Genomic DNA, 20,388 nt, shown 5'->3' with positions numbered 1-20,388 from the left:
TTTAAGAGATGCGAGAAGGACGCAGAAGAAGATCCAACGCCGCATTATGCAAGTCAAAGCACAGCGTTGAAGTCCTTTTGTGAATCACTCGACCCTCGGAAGTCTTTGTCTGGAATATGGAGAACTGTGCGAGGGCTAATGACCCCGGTGCAACAACGCTCCCCATTCAATGCTCTGGCTCTTCACCAGTAACTCGGGGAGCTCGAAGTAGCAGAGGACTTCTGCGTTCGGATCGCCAGTGGAACATGCCCTGCTGGTTCATCACTTGCCCCTGACATTCCCGCTTCGCGGGATTCTCGGATGGACGTCCCGTTTTTGATGGAAGTGCTTGAGGCGGCATTGGCTCTCTGCACCCGATCGTCATCGCCTGGGCCGGATGGAGTCAGCTATGCTGCTCTCTGTCACCTTGGCAACGGCGCCCGGCACGCCCTTTTGAAATATTTCAACGAACTATGGCGTGATAGCATAGTCCCAGAAAAATGGAGGTCAAGCCGCCTTGTTCCGCTCCTCAAACCTGAAAAATCTCTGCTGGACCGGGCGGCACACCGACCCATAGCACTTGCCAGTTGCGTTGGAAAGCTTATGGAACAAGTTATCCTTGCACGCTTGTTTCCTCTTTTCCCTCAATATTCCCCTTACCCCCGTGTAGGACAGCATACTAGGCCGTAGCCTGGTTAACATTCCCTGTCTTTCCTTTACCTTCTCTCTCTCTCTCTCTCTCTCTCTCTCTCTCTCTCTCTCTCTCTCTCTCTCTCTCTCTCTCTCTCTCTCTCTCTCTCTCTCTCTCTCTCTCTCTCTCTCTCTCTCTCACTCACTCACTCACACACACACACACACACACACACACACACACACACACACACACACACACACACACACACACACACCACACACACACACACACGTCTCCACTTTAAGCAACTACTCTTTTGGGTGAACAGGTGTGATGGGAATCAGCTTCTGTGTATGAAAGGAAGTATTGAATTAAAGTTAGGGGGTACACCCAAAAGCGGTCGTCTTTTTGCTATGTCTCCAGCTGGCTTTCTATGGGTGCACATTTCGCATAGGCAAGGTCTGGCCCCTTTGTGTGTAGGTTTCCTTGTGACTAGATTTTGTAACAGCAGGTTTATGACATGAGACAAATTTTTGTGACGAAAAAAGGAAAGAGAAAGTCAGTGAAAAAGGACCAGGTTCAACCAACACAAGTGCTGAGACTATGCACTCATAAATCGTGAACAACCTCCCATCAAAGTGCAAAGGGTAGCGCTCTTTTTTTTTTCTTGTTCTCAAGCCATTGGCCCCACATTACAGGAGAGATGAAAGTGTACCGTATTTACTCGCGTAATCCCCACAGTTTTTTTTTCGGAAAAATCGGTGTGGAGTTAGGAGGTGCGAAAATTATGCGGCACAAAAAAAAATCGAGTGGTAAAAGCGAGCGTAAATAAGATTTAAATATGTATTATACATAACCAAGACATTTTCAAGGAGGACTTACCTTCGTAATAAATGTACAGGTTCGACGTAGGCATGAAGCACATAGCTTTATTCGTTGCGGCCAGCCGCAGCCCAACTTCACCATCCTGCATTTGGCATTAGGGGACCCTAGAGGAAACAGTCCAAGTCCAAGCCGGTGCTGCTAACATCGCTGGCCATGGCCCCGTCGTCGCCTCCGAATTACACGTCGGCTTCTGAGGCTTCGTCTCCATCCCACTCAAAGTGGTCTGCAGTCACATCCAGGGCATTTGATATGTCCATCTTCTTTAAACTCTTGACGAAGACGTCTGTGTCGTTCATTTTTCACGCTTCTGATATCCAGCTGCACAGCAGCTTAATCGACGGTTGTTTTTTTTACCTTGCAGGCTGGCTCAGAGCCTGCTGACCATCCACTCTGCATACGGCCTTGGAACGTTATCTTTGAACAGCTTGTTCAAAGACACGCCCAAAGGCTGCAGCATGGACATTAGGCCACCTGAATTGACAGCCAGCTAAATGCGCAACTCCTGGAATTTCGCACCTCTTGTTGGTCGCCTTGAAGGAATACTTACACAAAATTTTGAAGGCGAGATAACTTCGGAGATAGATTGGTGCGAACACACGTACATCATCCGCAAATATCAGCGGCAAATACAGCCTAGAACATATTTCAAATCAATTTTAAAATGTGCGAAACGCAACCGAGCAGCCAGCGGAGGACCTCGCGCAATCGACATTCCCTGGATGTTAACTAAATAAACAACATCCAAACACGTCACGAGTTTGTGCTGGCCGCTTCCTCACTGCCGGCGTTTCTCGCCGGTTCGCCGCTTCCATCGGAGGTCGGTACTTTTGCTCTACAGTTCTTCAGTGATTACAGGTACCCTCTTTTGTATTGCTTTTTATTACACTGGACGATAAAACACGCCGGGGACACGAAAAGAACAGTGAGCGAGCCGCACGGTCGCTGCGAGGCGGCGGCCACGGCCGCAGGATGGCGCAGGTAGCTCGAGCGATAGCAATTGTTACCGCTGCAAGAAATGGGACAGCACGTATGAGAAAAGCAACACATACGTACGGGAAAGGAGTTAATGATGCGATGGCGAGTCGCATGAAAAATCGTCATCTGCACCACTTACGAGAGCAGCAATCGAATATACGCCGCAGTGTCAAGCCTAACACCTCTGTAGGCAGACCTGTAGGCAGACCGGCCGGATGCTCCCAGCGCGCGCCTCCCCACCCAGTGTATCGAGCGCCGCGCGTCATTCTCTATTCGGGGCAGCAATTTGCACTCGCGGCGCAGGCTGCATCACGTCCACGGTCGAAGCGGCTGACGAGATTAGTACGCAGGGGCATTAGCAGAAACTGCCGCCGACGCGGAATCGGCAGTTATACGGCAGCTCTGCTCTGTGATATCCGTCCGACAGTCACGTGGGCAGCTTTGTTTATATGAAATCCAGCCTTTCGCGGCACCTGCTGAAACCGCAACTGCGAATGGCCGCATTATAAACGTCTTTAATTGACCAACCGTCGCGCGCTGAAGCAAATGAGGTTTCTACACGTGATAAATGAGGTTTGTGGTAAGTAAGGTAAGTGAAGTGAAGCAAATGAAGTTTCTACACGTGACACCCGCACCCATCTGTGAGGCAAATAAAGTTGATTTGATTAAATGATTAATAAATAGGTCATTACTTACTTATCGCAACAACAACAAAAAAAAACCAAGATGCAAAATTTTGAAAAAACGTGAATGACAGTTACAAGGAACGCACTTTAAGCTGAGTGTGTTCCCCAAACACACTTTCCCGGGGCCAGTTCGCCGAGTGAGTAATCTCGTGAGCAGAAGTCGGAAAATCGGAAAAAATAACCTATGAGCGCGAGCGTTTAGATGATAATAAGTAACTTTAAAAGTTAATTATAGATATATTGCTTTTTTACTTACACAAAAAGAGAAGCAGCGACGAAAAACAAGAAAATAACCTCTCTCTCAACGACGTGCCAGCGCCGGGTGATGTGGTTGTTCTCCATTTGCAGCCGTTCTATGCGGCGTTCTCGTAGGTGGTTTCTTGTGGCCCGTGGCCCTGTGATTGTGTTTCCGCTTCAGCCTTCTCTGTTATATTCCACGCTTTCAGATAATTTCCCCCAAACGATGCTGCTGCTGCTATTCGCTGCGCATTGAATAACAGGGAAGACATCAGCGCCGGTGTTCAGTCGCCGTCCCGACTCCGTTTATTGTGGACTTGTGCGAGACGCCGATTGCGATTTTGAACAATGCAAACGCAACAAAATGTTTACATTATTTCTCACGGGACAAAGAGGGGGAATTTCAAGTAGTTTTGCGTAATATTTACGCCGGCTATCGTCACTGACATCACGGCCAAGGGCACTATAATTCGTCGTTTAGCCGCGAGCAGCCGAAGTGCCACTGAGGAAGCCCGAGCGCACTCGGCGTAAGTGCACTTAAATAGGCACGTTTGACAGGGGTATAAGTGCACTTGGGCCGAGTGCACTCGGGCTCTCCGAATGACATTTTGGCTGCGCACTGCTAAAATGACGAAATAAAGTGCCTTTGGCCGTTATGTCAGTGACGATAGCTGGCGTAAATATTCCGCAAAATTATTTCAAATTCCACGTTTTTTCACTAGAGGGACAATGTAAACACTCCATTGTGTTTAAATTGGTCAACACTGCAATCGGCGTCTCTCACAAGTTCACAAAAATCGCCGTTAAGACTGCTGGTGAACACCGGCGGTCATACTTTCATTGTTATTCGCTGCGCAGCGACTCGCACCAGCATTATCGTCGAGAGAAAATTACCAGAGAGCGTGTGTTATAACCGAAAAGACTGAGACGGGAACACGACCACAAAGCCACAACAATTCACCTACGTGAACGTATGGGCCCTGGAATCTTTCTAGGGACCATAGTGAACGCCACAGAAGCGGCGGCCATAGGGCAACACGCCACCAGGTGGCGCTGGCACGTCGTTGGGCGAAGGACTACTTTCTTTATCGCCGCGCTTCTCGTTTCGTAAAAATGAATCAACAATACAACCATGATTAAATTTTAAAATATTTTAGGAACCTAAACGCTCGTTCTTTCATGGTACTTTTCCCGAGTTTTGACCCCTGCGGCCGAGACAACTCGCTCGGCGAGCCGGCCCTGGTAAAGTGTGTTTCAAGAACACACTCAGCTTATAGTGCGTTAGGTGGTAAGTGTCATTAGCTTTTGCCGTTTAGCTGCGCCTGAATGACATTTTAGCCGAGTGCACTGCGTGGAAGTGCACTTAATTACACGCCGAAGGGCCAGCTGCTTGCGGCACGGTTGCCGTGCACCATAGCGTATTTGATAGCTTCCGGTTTGAAAGCAGCTATATTGAAAGCTGTGTTTGAAAGCGGCACCGAAACCCGCACAGAACAAAGCGATGAAAAACTTCTCGAAATGACGGAAACCCAGCGCTCGACGACTGATAGTGTGACTGCTGCACTGCTCCTCCAACAAAGGGATGACCAGATGTACAGTGTACCAGATGACTACAGGCTGCAGGAACGCCGCCTAGTAGGGCGCACGCGAACCCAGCCCAACGACAATGTGAGTAGCGTTTGAGAGATGGCGCTAAGCTCCCATGCGCCTGCAAGGAGGTTAAAAAAATCTTGTGAGCCTGGCGCGCCTGGATACACTGCACACACCATGGAGGAAAGAAAAGTATTCCCTCCATGGCACACACTCTCCGACCGAGAGGGGTGGTGAGCGCGAGCATCATGCGGATTTTGTGAGCAGACGACTTTCGCCGTTGCAATTTGGGGGTGCAAGGATTGTGCTAGGCAACAAAAAAATTGAAGTTTTGGCAGCTAACGTTAGGGGTGCGAGCATTACGCGACTGTGAGGATTACGCGAGTCAATAGGGCTCCTGTGCTGCACAGGGGGCGCCGCACAACCGACTTCCATGTTGTACTTCCGGGTAGTACAAAGCTGCGGGGGTCCGGTAGGATCCCGTGTTGACAGAAGCAAAATGAGCTAGATACTCCCGATAGTTTTGCGACATGGCCTCGAGTCCATCTCCGACGCGTCCGATATCTTCCGGCGATCAACTTGGCATTAGGGTAAAAAAAACTTAGCAGCGCTAAGTACGTTTACAGCGTCGACGAAAGTGCTGGTAGAACGGCACCATAAGAGCGGGATGGCCTGTTGCGTGTGCCGCCATGATGGTGGTCGCGTGCACCCGTTGCTAAGGCGACACACATAGTTGCCGGCCTGCACGCAACGCCTGTGAATACAACCTATAAAATGTTGCCCGAAAAAAGGCCGCCGCAGTGGTATTTGCAAAACTAATGGTGCCATTGCGGATCTCTTTGGCAACTTTCTTTTTTAATTAGGCCCTAAAAATGTCGTAATTGGTTTATAATTCCTGCTACAACTGTAGCAACGTTGCTGTTGTTGCCTATAGTGCGATCCAGCAACTATCGGATGCTGGCCAGGAATCATTCTGCAGAGGAATTCGGGCGATTTGTATTATTACTCCTCCTCACATGAGTTGGCTGCAAAACAAGGAAATGTAGGAACGGCAATTGCCAACGAAAAATAACTTACTGAAGACGCCTTGGAAGTAAGCAACCATGCTATTAGTTTTAGTTAAGCAACTCGGACAACCAGCTCCGAAATATTCTTGTACGATGCTTTAAGCTCATGACGGCGGGCGTCATCAGATGGGTTGCTTTTACTAACAATATTTGCATCTATAGTGTAAATAAAAAAAATCTAGAACTAAGACGCGCTCCTGCACCACAAATACACGTCTTCAGGCCGCGTCTTTCATTCTGTCCTCGTGCCAGGAGAGTAGATTAAAGTTTTGCGTCCATGGATGAATGTGTACGGTGTGTGCGCGCCGCATGGATCCGATTTTTCTCACTGCATGTTACCTTCCCCAACGTTTCGCGCCCAGCAGTTATTTTTTTCTGACAGAATCATTCTCTTGTCTAGAATGAAAACGCCTTCTACACAGACACCCCCGAAAGATGCACAAACGAGGAGCGATCAACTCACGCGTACAAATTCGCCCCCGCCGCGCTCTCACACGCAAATGTTCCGCGCCGCTCTGACTCTGTGTGTGTGCGCGTGTTTGACTGGAGACGCTGAGAAAAGCGGAAAAAAAAAAAAAAAACCCACCGCAGCCGGTCGGCCCCTCGAAAGCGTGCAATATGTGTGTCAGGTGCATTCGAACAGCTCTGGCTGTGACGGCCGCGCAGATCGCGCGCCGGCGTCGAGGCTACAGGTTCGAGTCCAGCAGCCAACTTGTGCAGCGGCGACGTCATTCGGGCACTCTCGACGCCAGACCACGCTAAGCTGCGCTAACGCCGCGTTCGCCGCACGCTCGCTCGGCGGTTGCTGCTGCTGCTGCTGCTGCTTGCTGCTGGCGTCAGGACTTCTATAGACGCAGCTGCTCGGGAACCTTGCGACGAGCTCCGTCTCTCAAGGTTTGTTTGTCGCTAGCCTTTTACCTTTCTCCCGCTTATTTTTTTCTCGTTTGCGCCGAGATTACTGGACGTTGCAACAAATACAGTATGTTAATTTCGAGGAAACGTGTATTTGTGTGACGCTAGGGTGAACTTGCACTAAACTAGAAGCACCTTCCCAATGGAGCTTGCAAGGTTGGCAGCTGAAACAGAAGAATGGCCGAAAGCTATTGTTAAGCAGCTTGTTCTGTTCCAAGAGTCTGGACTTTAAACCGTCCGTAGAGGTTCCTAAGTCGCAATGTATGGGAGAAGCCGACACTCCCCATAGTGACGCGTAGTGTACACCTTACGGAGTAAGGGTGAGTACTGGTGAGTACTACGAGTACTATGAGCTACAGTGAGTACTGGTAAGAGTTCTGTGAGTACTGGCGAATTCTAGGCTTTAGTGCGTGGACTGAGGGCTAGCTGGGATGCTATTCTAGGTTTCTGGTGTCACTGCGGACGTTTTGAAATTTAGCCAACCCAAACACGGACAGCTGTTGTGACGTCTGTACGTAGGCCATATATCGAACAGTGTCTCTCGTGTCGCATGACTGAATGTTTATATTTTTGTTCTTTCTTGCTGCAGAGTTTTTTTTTGCACTTGATGTTAAAAAAAGCTTTATTAGGGTCTCAGAAAGTGGTAATGCATAAATTTGCAGGAACCATCCTTGATTATCACCCATCGTACTTTTTGTATTTTTTTGGCGGTAGTATTGAATCTTACACGTCGCACCTTTGCGGCCCTTAGGGATTAAATGAGAGTTCCCGAAAGATTCGAAGGGTAGCTTTTTTTGCCATTGCGTCCTTACTGGTGGGAAATACAAAAAACGAAGACGAAAGGCGGTATTACAGTTGAGGTGATATTTCTTTTCGCCGGCAGCTGACCCGAGAGAAAGTAAAGGAACTTCTTAGGCAGTGCACCATTTGCATAAGCTTGAACTGCAGCCGAGAACAGCTGTGTCTAAGCAACGAACATCCAGGATCTAATGCACTGAGAAAGCATCCTGCCTCATCTATCTTGTGCACAACGCTGTCAATGGAGTCCTACGGTGGTGCCTTGTGTCAGATCGTTCACCGCCTCCAACGCGTAAGGAAACCACGAACACAAAGATTGACAGATCCTGGCAGTGGCGTGTGGCCTGTGAATCAGAAAGAAAAAAATGATTGCGTTAAAAAAAAAAAAAAACTGCCCTCTTCCGAAACAGCCTTGCTCTCTCTGTCAATGTGGCTCAACATTTACCAGAGCTTGGAATGGGGATAGTTGGTTTTTGAATCGAAACATTGCACCAGGGCACTTGGCTGCCCACTGCGGCCGACATGGTTGCTCCGCGCAATTGGAACGCACTACGATCCTCTTTAAATCCACTGACGCTCACCCGCGAGGTTTGGGAAGCGTTAGCAATTCGGAAAGAAAAAGACTGTGTCAGTTCGCCATCGATTGCATTAACAACAACGGAAATGACATTACTCGACAGTGCGTAGGCCACGCATGCGCAATGACGAACATTGTATTTATTTTAATCGAGAATGATTACCTCCTTATGTCACGTCATCTGAATGTTTGCTTATAATCTGTGCTGTTGTGATTAAAGAATCAGTTGGTAATGAGCCCTACCCTCTTTTGTGCATCCTTAATCCTTCGTCTAGCTTAGCGCCAGCAATGTTGACTCTCTTAATGAGCACGTCATCTTCATCACAGTCATTATCATCATCTGTTCATTGATTTCATTTTTTCATACATCTGGTGTAGCAAGCTAGGCGCCTTGGCCAGGTTAACCTCACCAGTATCATTAAAGACTATTCTCTCTCTCTCTCGATTCAACATTTGCAAGAGATTGTTCCGTACCCACCAGTGCCCCGACCACCGCTGAAGATGGCAGCGAATTGTGCGAATGACGCCCTCGAAAACTGTCTGAAGGGTAAATAACAAAGCGACAGTAGCGCAGGATTATCTGCGTCTGAATTCTACCCACCAGCTTCTGCTTGGGGCTCCATTTGACAAAAAATCAAAGCCCCTTTCTTGAGAGAAAGATGGTCGAAACGCGAAGCTGCTTCGACTGTGTAGGAGTGGCTGCTGTGTTCCTCTGGGATTTGCTCCAACGAACCCCGAAAAAGTGTCTGCCTGTGGATGCCCAAGGCATACCGTACTTGCCTGTTGAAAGCAAGGATGGCATGCCTTCGACCTGATCATGCTTCTTGGATTGAGCTCTATTTTGAAGGCAAGAATTGCCGCTAGGTACTCTGACATCGATGCACGAAGCACGAGACAATATTTTAGAGAGGCAACGACTGCATACGCGCAAAACGAAAAATGTGTGTCGAATCCGCCCGAATGTTTTGCAGTCATGGAATCCTTGGTACACCAAAGGGACTTTTAAACTCATGACGTCAACCATAGTCAGGTTGACGGCTTTTATGAATGTGGGACTGTGTTTTGTATCTGCCAATGCAGGCAATAAAAAAAAAGTGTCGGAATGGCGAATTGGATAGACGTCGGCTTCATAAACGCGAGGGACCACGGTCTTACTCCGCCCATGGGAAGAGTGTTTTCTTGAGGCTTTGATGTGTCTTCGCTTATCATCATCATTGTTTTCAGAGACCCTTTGTGTAAAGTTGGCTTTCCTGCAGTGTGTTTTGGTGTGACATTGAACGTCATCAGTGCGGCATAGAAGGCTTCGCTTTAAAACATCTTCGATGGACCTGGACATGTGCTCGACATGTCCCATCTGTAAAATGGACTTGAACTTTAGATGGACGTGTAGTGCGACGCAATCACAACTGGTAGACCACCACAATAGAGTGGTTACCGAGAGACGGGGATACGAGTAGCGGTATCCGTATAACGCGATCGAGGGACGAAATAAGGAAATTCCGTGGCGAGGAATGGACTGTGGGCAACGCAAGGCAGGAGTGGCTGACTGCCTGTCGGAGGGGCCTCTGTACTTGGTTTGATGATGACGGTGGTGATGATGGTGATGATTACCTCTTCACGTCGAAAGCCTCAGTGGGCATGCGCAGTGACACCCACAAGGAAAATTGATTTTAAGCGTGATCCGAGTTGTTCGTTCTCAAGGGAAGACTAATTGGCATGTCGTATGACAGATTTACGGATGCGATGTTTGATGTTCTGGGATCAGTGATGTGCGAATCAGCATGCAGAGTGTTTGATATTAAAAAGCAATGCTGCATGTCTCAGTGCAGTTAACGTTACCAGAAAACAACGCATAAAAGTGCGGAGGTTGGCAAGATAGTTCACTTGTTATTTATAGGCGTCACGCTTTTCCTATAGAGGCAGTCGAGCCGAGGGGCGGATCCAGGTTTTTTTCTGAGACAGGGGTCAGCTTCTATGAGTGATGATGATGATAAGGAGGACGAGGAAAGAACCTTTTTTATTCACCGCGATTTCGTAAAGCCAAAACACAAGAAATAGAAAAAAAAATCAACTAGACTTTTTCTAGACATCTTCTGCACATCTTCTAGACATCTTATTAACTAGATATCTTCTTGGGAGTATTAATTAAAAAATTCATGGGGGGGGGTCAGGATCCGGACCCCCCTCTGGATCCGCCAATGATTAAGACGGAGGGTCTAGTGGCGTACTTTTAAATAGTCAGGCTAACAGTCGCTTATCACCGAAATGTTGTGCCCTTTAGGTTGTTTTTATTTCGTTCCGGTAAAAGAAAGCTCTGAACTAAAAATAGATTCAAATTTGGTTTCGGAAAGCGCAAAATTCGAAACAAAATTGTAACTTTTACTTCGGAAAATACTGGTGGCACTGTAGCTCGGTAGCACTGTGCTATCGCTATGTCTTGCCGTAAAATGGCAGTTTTCTTGCGGCAATATTATCAAAATATTTCACAGTGGCATATAGATGGCTTTTCAACTTTCCCGCTTAACGTATTCGTCAGAAGACGGTGACAAAAGCTGCATACACTCTACATACCCACCCTGGTTGTTTGTTCACGGAAAAGTTATGGATGGTTAATGACGTAATTATGTGACTACTTACAATTCTTCGTTGGAATTTTCGCGCACCATACATTGTAGGCAATTTTCGTCGTACAAACTTCTGTTCAGCGGTTGTCGAAGGTCACAGCGGCTGTTAATAATTCCGGACCAGTATCAACACATGCTGCCGAATTGTTTCTCGGAACAACAGCTAATCTGACGACAGGTTTGAGTAGGAAGTGTCAAAGTAATTCGCGCTTTTTTGTGGTTTTTATGACAAAACGGATTTATTTTCGACAGTTTCGGTTTTTACAAGCATGTTTTAATGCCAGGAAGGCATTCTCTCGAAACGGCTGGTAGAAAATGTTTAACAACCAACCCTTACATTACTCGCTTTAAGGCACCTGTTTATATTAGTAAAAAGGTAGCAAGGAATAATTGAAACCACTATACTTGAAAAAAAGTTCGGAATCACGCTTGAAGTTACAAATGTGTTCCAAAAGTTGCCCGTCAAATGCGGTAGCGTTCCGCGTCGTATCAGACGTATGCGTCCGCGGCCAGATGTTCAAGGACCACCTTTGCGGATTTCTCTAATCAAAAGGCGTATTTGGAACTTTATTCGCATGGGTTAATTTCGGGTATTACTTGCCCCCATGTTACTGATATAGACATTGCCCCCAAAACCAGTAACTGTAAAAAAAAATCATGAAATGAACTTTGAAAATTAACCATCCGGAATTTTCTAATTTTATAGCACTCGTCTTCCAGGCTCTAAAACATACTCGGGGAAGCGGCATTTGTGTCACTCGCGTAGATTTATTGTTAGGTAGACGGTAAAAATAAATAATTTCGTATACAGCTGACGAACACTAGATACAAGTTCGCAACATTAACACGCGTTTTGAGCATTTGTTCATTTGTTGTTTGTATGTGCTCGTTTCTTGCCTGGTTACTTATTTATTGCTTTTTTAGAGCCTGTATTGCACGTCGTATCATCTCAGCTTTCTCTATAATCGCGCCGAAAACACAAACGGGCGTGTGTATTGCGCCCTTAAATTTTCGCTAATGTCAGCTGCGGTTAAAAAGTAAATCAAGTTAAAAGTACATTCACAGCGAACAAAATGGCATTTACCATTACGTTGATTCCAAGAGTCTCGAAAACACTTCTCAGAGAGCAACCGGTGTTCTTATACCTTCATAACATTGCAGACTCATCGATGATGGATTAGTTCGGGTCGTTGCATTCAAGATTGCTGTTAAAATCGTGCCGCGAAGTTGGTGGTTGCATTGTTACCGCGGTAGAATGCTACTCTTGCCACTAATACGCATAACATGTTTGTGTGTTGTATCTCATTGGATGTTAATAGTCTGCCACCTTCCTTTTTTTTTTTCCTTTTTCTCAAAAATAAAACGCACACGTTTCACAACCAATGAATGGTATACATTTCATCATGCTCAGCTGCTTTAGCGTAGGCGTAGAACCACGCGTCCTGCAGACGTCGCTCAGTTGCCTCTTTCCTACACATTACAGCGCTCTCCCATTCGAAGAACAAAGCGACTGATTTCGATGACGTCAGTTTCTCACGCGCTTTCTGTTCGGTTTCCGCGCTATCCCAATCTTGCGTGCGAGTACTTGTGTCCGAAAAATGAGAATTTAATCTAGTCTACAGTCGGTCTTTATCACAGCTGTCAATTCGATGTGGTTACGCATCATATCGGTCTCTTCGCTGTCTGGCGCAAACCAAACATAAACACTCGGATGCAGGAGAAACTAGGTTTTAATTGAAACGAATAAGTATACCGCCTTGCTGCCTCCGAAGTCGACTTCGAGGTGCTCCGCATCGACCTACTCCACCCCCCCCCCCCTCTTCCCCGAAGTACCATTGTGACAATGCACGTTCCGTTACTTGTGGTCGGAGCTTGATGTGTCACGTGCAACGTGCGGAAGCACACCATCGATATCTAGAAAGGTACAATAAAACCTGTCCACACGTGTACAAGGTGAGTAAGGGTAAAATCACTTCGGTACAAGGTTGAAGCCTCTAGTCATCGTCGTCGTCTTTGTCGTCATCATCATCGTTGTAGTTTTTGTCGCCATCATCACTGTCATCCCCATTACCGCCATCCCCACCACCATCATCTAAGCGACATGGTACAGACACAGAGAGCTCAACTTATACGTGTTTTTCGGTAATATGGTGAAGAACTGGGGTCCTCTATAGTTGAAGCGGAATCAGCACGTTCCTGCGGAGCCTAGATGCAACAAATCGAAGTCGTATGCACGTTTGGCCATATTTTAGGCTTAGCACTCGGTATATATGTGGTAGAGAATTTTCGCTTACGAAATAAACGTTGCTTCTCCAGCTTGCATATCGCTTCCTCTTCCGCGAAGGGCTTTTTATTGAGCGCTTTGGGTTATCTTTTTTCCTTCCTATTTTTAGCAAACTCTGATCACACACTCCAGGGACTCAAGTGTCGAGATAGGGAGCTCTTCACGCCGCATGGCGGTCTGGGCAACTTTAGGCAGCACCCATATCAACCTCATGTTTGCATATAGTGCAACTGCAAACAGGCTGAAGTGGCCGAGTGTTTTGGCATGGTGGTGTTTGTCCAAAGCTACCTACAGGTCGCAGAACCTCTCGTTTGTAGCCAGGAAATAGCTACTTGTATATGTATGCATTAAGCAATGCGGAGCAAGCCATCTGTGGGCTTTAAGGATGGCCAAAACCTATTTCCTGTTCGGGGTGGTCGCAGCTTCTTGATTGCTCCCACATCTATATTGGAGCATAGCTATCTGGACGATCGATATCCGGATGCTTTCGTTGCACTTAATGCGCACACTCCTTGTCAGAAGTTTCTGGACCACACGGTATTGAAAGCATAAGCTTAACTATCGAGTGTAAATGAAATATTTTATGCCGGGCAGCTAATGAAAGCATTTTTCGTGAGTCAAGCTCCTTCTTTGAGTTCTTCGTTGCCTAGAAACTTATGGCGTGGCGTAGGCACTTTTGACAGATACTGAACATCGTGAAGTCATTTTCTCTGGCGCTGTCATTTCTCTGCTTAGGAACTGCAGCTTATTTATAATTCTGAAAAATCGACAGCGTTTAGACAATGAGCTGAAGATATATTAATGTTTTTTTTTTTTCAACTTCTATGCAAGGCTCTTCTTTAACCTGCCAACACTGGTTAAGCTTCCGCGGGATGCAAGGGTGTTTTACGAGTTATTTATTGGCTCATGAGTTCGAGTCGGACTTTGTCAGTCTTACCTGATGGCTGATGATTGATAGTGGTATCCCCTTTGTAGCAGGGTGATGGCGCGTCATATTACAAAAAAAAAAAAAAACTGGAAAGAAATTAATATACCCATGTTTTACACTCTTCGTTTAAAACTAGCGCTGCTCTTAGGGGAGGCACAAAAAACTTATTTTTTCTGTTACAGGTGGTGCTGTCCTAGGCAATATTCCCCTCTCTGCTTTTCGTCCATCAGCATTCTAATCTTCTTTTCGTTGCCTCAACAGCATTGAAGTTAACGCCCTCTATGCTACCCTTAAACCCTATGGCTTCTGGAAGCCGAATGTTTCCCTCTAGGTTTGGAGGTATACCCTCGCATTCTAACACTATGTGCCGCATAGTTTCTGTTTCTTTTCCGCAGACCACGCATACCCCATCATTTTGTGTATACTTCCCCACAAAGTTCTTAGTTCGCAAGCAACCTGCTCTAGCCTCGAAAAGCAAAGCCCTGCCCTGGGAATGATCATAGAAATTTTCCTTCGTGATGTCCAATTTCGCAGCCCTGTACAGGTCTAACGAAGTTTTAGATTTTATTTTTTCTCTCCATTTATTCGTTTCTATCTGCCTTGCCTCTTCTTTGGTTACCTTGGCTGTCTTGGATTCTCCACTGTTCTTTCCGTATTTCATTGTTAGCCTTCTAGTCTTTCTTAGCCACTGCGTGTCCACGCTTTTCATGTATAGGCACCTAGAAAGTTTAGCTGTCCACCTACTTTGATCCATTGCTCTCAACCTCCTCGCAAAACATATTTTACTCTACGCTTCTCGAACTCAAAACGACGCCCAGCCCATATCTCCCTGCACTGCTTCGTTAGTTGTTTTTCCATGCGCTCCTAAGGCCAAACCCGTGACAGTTGAAATAAACTTTTTTTCTTCTTCTTAGAAATCCGTTGTTGTTTTCAACGGGACGCCCTTGTCTTAGGTCAAAGCCCTTTTGTTTTGGAACTATCTAATTGTACCCATGACCTAAGTCCTACGTTTTTGACTAGGGGAATTCCTAACAGGAGAAACGTCCTGTCCTGCAATTTCACTCATGTAATCAATCTCTTGAGACATGCTAAGGCGTGTCTGCACCTCTAGATCTGCTGCGCTTTTTGAGCGGTTCGTGCAACGAGATGAAATTTCGGTATTAGAGGGCGCGGCTTCGTTTCCCGCGAAAACAAGCTGCTCGACTTTCCTCCTGCTTTCATACTTTGCATTTCCTACGAATGAGGTGTGTTCCATCCGTTGCGTGTGCCAACCAACACGGCCCGGATGACGTCATCAGGTCGTGTGACACCACAGGGATGCACATATAAAGACACAGTCTCTACACTGCCAGACTGTTGACGTAAGGTCGATGGCTCGAAAAAAGTGTGTTACGGGCATAAAGAAGGGAAGAAATTCTTTGACAGAAGACGTGACGTCGAAACCGCAGGTAACGCCAACATTGGTGTCGTAACCAATACGATTTAATTTCTGCCTTTGACGACGCATCCAGTACTGTGGCGGTATTCTCGTGTTTGTCCGTTTTGAAAACGCCCGTTTTTCGCCCATTTTATTGTGACGTACTTCCAGTTGTAGGCGGGCTTTTGGTTGACCTTTGCGCAATTGTTCTTGTATGCACATTTTAAACGACTAAACCTATTTTAACCTATCTTTTATGTGTTTATTGTTCCGCTAGCGAACCAACAACAAGGCGACTAAAAATCGTCTGCTCCGAGAAGCCGCGGCTCATAGCTCTGCCATGCTTGCATGGCGTCACATCCGTGTGTTCGCTTTTAGCCAATCAGGGCTTTCTCAAAACGGACACTTTTGAAACGGACGCAAAACGGACAAAACACGAGAATACCGCCCCTGGTGTCGCACCGACCGTGACGGCGACGTAGCACAGCGTATCTAGTGAAGCGGAAGTGAGGGCGGGACTTGGGCATATAGCGCCCGAAGAGAGAGTAGAACGAACGGACAGAGCTCGTAAACTCTACGCCGCAGTAAAGCTTTCCCAGCTTCGGTGGTCAGTCGTGTCATAACTAGTGACGGGGGGTAGTAATTTGTTTCCAGCCAATAAAAAAAAAAAAGCGCGTCACTAACAAGTGTTCACGCGTTTGATAGCCTGAAGGGCAGAGTCCCGACACAGTGACCCTAAGAGACTCGAGCCATAACTGACGTGACCTTTTTCTTTCGCCTGCAATACTCGGAAAATGACAAATGAAAGCTGCGGTTGAAGGAGCTCAAAACATGCCAGTTCACACTATTTTCGTATGACTGGTATATCCATCCAATAAGCAGTTAGCAAATGTGTTCGCCTTTTTTTTTTTTTTTTTTTCAAAGAGGAAAAGGAAAATTGCGAGTACGTATCAAGGATATTCCGGTAACCCTAGAAAAACTTAAAAATACTTGGGTGTTCCTTCTCTCAAAAATTTCGCGAAAACTCCGGTCTGTAGAGATCACAATGTAAGGATTCCCAGAAGGTCTCAATTTATTCGTACTCCCCCCTCCCGGCGCTCCTCATAGTGCACGTGCACGTTCCGCGCGTGGACCTAATTTAAAAAAAAAAAAGAATCTTTTCTGTGAAATAGTTACGCAATACACGATAGGTCGTGCTGCCTCACGGTTGGTCGAACAAGTTTAGATTATTCTAATCTCCGAAACGTTACATGTCCGGGTCTCCTGAAACTGCACCCGTCTGCAAGTTTATTTCAGAGTGTTATGACCCACATCAGCTCTGCCCGAATCGCTACGCCTGACGTCCGGGGCTTAAAGAGAACCCATTTCTCTCACCTGTCCCATTCCTAAAAATCACCGTAGCCTGCACATTCGCTTACACTAATCCAAGTTCAGCGGCCTCTCTATGTGTCCTGTGAGGAGGGCGGGGGGGGGGGGGGGGGGGGGCAGAAAAACGGACAAAGAGAACAAACGCAAAGTAAAACAAGCCCCCCTCCGCATCTGCGCGCTTTCCCGTGCTATTTCGAAGCGCGACAGCTGGCGAGCCGCCGTTCATTTCGCCGTTCCTCAGGACACTGCGCTGATAGCGCAGGATAACGGGAGTCCATGCCTGCTAACGTCAAAGTCTGGGGGAAGAACAAGAAAACAAAGTCGCTCGATAGAGTCATGTGAGCGCGCGGACGCCCGGAGAAGGGCCCGATGAGTCATTCGAACTCCCGGCCTTGAAACTCGTTCAGCGCGGCACATGGCCCGGCCGCATGCAGCAGTGTCGAACGCCTCCTTCCCCCACCTGCGCGCAGAGCGCAACGCTCGACACGGACGCAAAAGAAGGCACTGCACAGAGGTGCAAAACAGACAGTGCAAGGAGAGGGAAGAGAGAGAGGACCTGCGCATTTGTGTTTCACTTGCTTATCGGACGCATCTGTTCGGTGGGCGGGTTTCCGCGAGACGCGTAGGTAGCGACGCAGGCGCAGGCGAGTCGCCTTTCCTCTGGTCGCCGCTGTACCGTCCGGGGACGCTTCCGTTCTTCGCTGGAAGGGTAGCCCTCCACAGTCGTCTGAGGATATACGGAAGGATTGCCGGCCGTGCTGCGGTGATGTGTAACGAAGCGTGATACGTGTCGTCGCTGTAGGTGCGTCTTTTGTTTTCTGTTGTATTTGAATGAAATTTGGGGTGTTTGAAGCACCGCAGACACACTTGGACTATGACCCACGCCTTAGTGGAGGGCTGCCAAGTAACTTGTGCCTCGTGGGGATCTTTAACGTGTGCCCAAAAATCGACGCACGGTTGTTTTCTTTTTTTTTTTCTTTTGCTTGGTTTTTTCAGTTCGTAATTACTCCGAGCTATAGACTAAAATTTGGGATTGGCTTCGCGAAAGTGAGTGTTGCTCCGCTGGCCGACTTGAGAGGTAGTCTGCGTTTATTCCGGAGAAATTCAGCCTAACTCGACAGACCGCAAATTTGGAGGCGGACCGGATAAATAGTTCGATATACCCGTTAATTCGATATACGAAATGCGCAAGGTTATTTAAAAACAATTTTAAGGGGATGCTGGAAAGGTTTGATATGAGAAATAATTCGAAGTGTCAGTGCTCCGCATAGCAAGCTTCAACTTGCTTAATTAAGCCTTTCCGTTTGTGTTGTAACAGCACGAAACTCTTGTACAGGAATTCCGAAAATAGGCTCCTAATGTGTATGCATTCGTACACCACTGTTACATTTCGCGAGCATTAGGTTTATTGATCTTGGGCCTTACCTGATAGTTTTATGTTTTTCTTTTGTTATCGAGTTAATCGCGTGAGGGGGCCGGATTAGATAGACTTTTGTGATTTCGTTTGTCCACTTTACCTTTCGTAGATTTGGCGAGTAATAGCCTAATGGTTGTTGTTTTAGTTTTTTTTTTTTAATTTGTGACAGCCAGGTCTGGAAATTAATAGTCAAGTTGGGTGACTCTCCGGTCTGTTTTATTTTATTTTTGCTAGATTTTCTAGATCGTCCACCCCATACTATTACAACCATTAAGAGGGTTAACATTACCAATGACTTTTTGTGCGCATAAAAATGCGTGGTCGGCGCTTTTTAGCGACTTTTTAAAGTTCCGGTTTGTTTTCTCAGATTCAGTTTTTATCTTAACCATGTAAAACAGGGAATTAGGGATAGTTTTATCATTTCGTTAGTTTGTTTTGAGTTTATTGTTATTTTTTAGTTATTTTTTTGCTTTTTTCGAGGCATACAATGCACATCTATATTGTTACAACCACTAAATGTTTTAACTTCTTCAATTATGCATTTTTGTGCAGATACAAGGCATTATGCTTTGGGCGGTTCCGCATTTCTTGCGGAACCGCGCTGCTTCTGCACTACTTCCGCATTTCTTGCTCGACAGCTGTAGCTGTTATTTAGAGAGCACCAGGGGCCGAGAACGCTCTTTAAAATATCTGAAGTTGCATTCGCTTGCGCTACGTTGCTGCGTTGTAGCCGGATTGTTAGACTGCTGGTAGAAACTCGCAACCATCTGCAGTTCTGAAAACCTCTATTATTCGCAGAAGTTTCTAACGAAGCGTATTTTGCGCTCAGCGGGCGGGGTGGGGGGCTACCTTAAGAAAGGCATTACAGAAATCGGTCGATATTGTACGATTTCTAAGGTACGTAGCTGACAATACAGCTGCTCACTTCTGTAATATTTTTCAATGCGCCCAAAACTAGCTTCGTTATTTCACTCCAGTGTAGCGTTTTGTATAGTTTCGTTTTTGTTATTTCTCCGCTTCCGTTGTATTGGCAGCAGCTGCTTTTGACGTTTTGAGCTCGACGCCCGACGTTTGTTCGGACAGTTACGCGTGATTGGCTTGCTTTATTTTTAGAATAGGCCTCATTTAAAGCAGACACCTTCGCGATGGGGCTGGAGCTGTCAAGCAAGGAAAATATTTGCACGTGCTAACCAAAACGAACACTCAGGCTGTGCTATTCACCCCTGGTAACGCCTGGAGGTCGTGTTTTTGTGTTGCTCCGCAAGAGACATTTCGAACGCGTTCACAAACCTGGACACGTTTTTCCGCCTCACAATGTTCGCGTTCCGCGCTATGCGTCAAAGTTCGTAGCTCCCTTCGTAGTCAAAGTTCGTAGCTGCACCGATCGGTGCAGTGCGCCGATCGGAGTGAGAGTGCTTCTTCTATGCCGAGCTTCAAAACACCGATTTCGTAGCTTATCGCTATTAAAATTGACAACCTTTACACGTCTCTGTAGACCTTTCATTCTGGAACATTGATAACAACTTGGCATGTTCTGGGGTGGTATTCTCGTGCTTTGTCCGTTTTGGGTCCGTTTCAAAAGTGTTCGTTTTGAGCGAGCCCTGATTGGCTAGAAGCCAACACCCGGATGTGACGCCATGCAAGCACGGCGGAGCTATGTGCCGGGGCTTCTCGGAGCAGACAATTTGGAGCAGACGATTTTTAGTCTCCTTGTTGTTGGTTCACTGGCGAACAATAAACACATAAAAGGTAGTTTAAAATAGGTATAGTCGTTTAATTAAAATGTGTTTACAAGAACAGTTGCGGAAAAGTCAACCCAAAGCCCGTCTACAACTTGAAGTACGCCAAAATAAAACGGACGCAAAGCGGACGTTTTCAAAACGGACAAGGACGAGAATACCGCCCCGGGTCTGCGCATGCGCAGTTGGGTCGTCCTGTCGTCTGCGCCAGTAACTCGGCGCTAGCACAGCACAATGACAAAATGGCCGCTCCAATGAAGAAGAAGCTGAA

At 46.7% G+C, this 20,388-nt stretch overlaps 1 protein-coding gene across 4 annotated transcripts in view; it reads left to right on the top strand.

Moving 5' to 3' along the window:
- Positions 1-6,786: 6,786 nt before the first annotated feature.
- The window catches only part of LOC144163197 (ras and EF-hand domain-containing protein-like), a 98,459-nt gene continuing 84,857 nt past the window's right edge, over positions 6,787-20,388 (top strand). The window contains exon 1 of one of the 4 annotated variants that reach the window (XM_077694029.1): positions 6,787-6,947. The gene's annotated coding sequence lies outside the window, so the exon portion shown is untranslated. Of the gene's footprint in view, positions 6,948-17,582; positions 17,764-20,388 lie in introns of those variants that run through there. The other 3 variants (XM_077694030.1, XM_077694028.1, XM_077694031.1) reach the window with 3 other exon arrangements.

The sequence above is a fragment of the Haemaphysalis longicornis genome, unplaced genomic scaffold, assembly GCF_048455015.1.
Source record: "Haemaphysalis longicornis isolate Haplotype H1 unplaced genomic scaffold, Haemaphysalis longicornis Haplotype H1 scaffold_12, whole genome shotgun sequence".
NCBI classification, from domain to species: domain Eukaryota; kingdom Metazoa; phylum Arthropoda; class Arachnida; order Ixodida; family Ixodidae; genus Haemaphysalis; species Haemaphysalis longicornis.
This window is presented reverse-complemented; position numbering and strand designations above follow the sequence as displayed.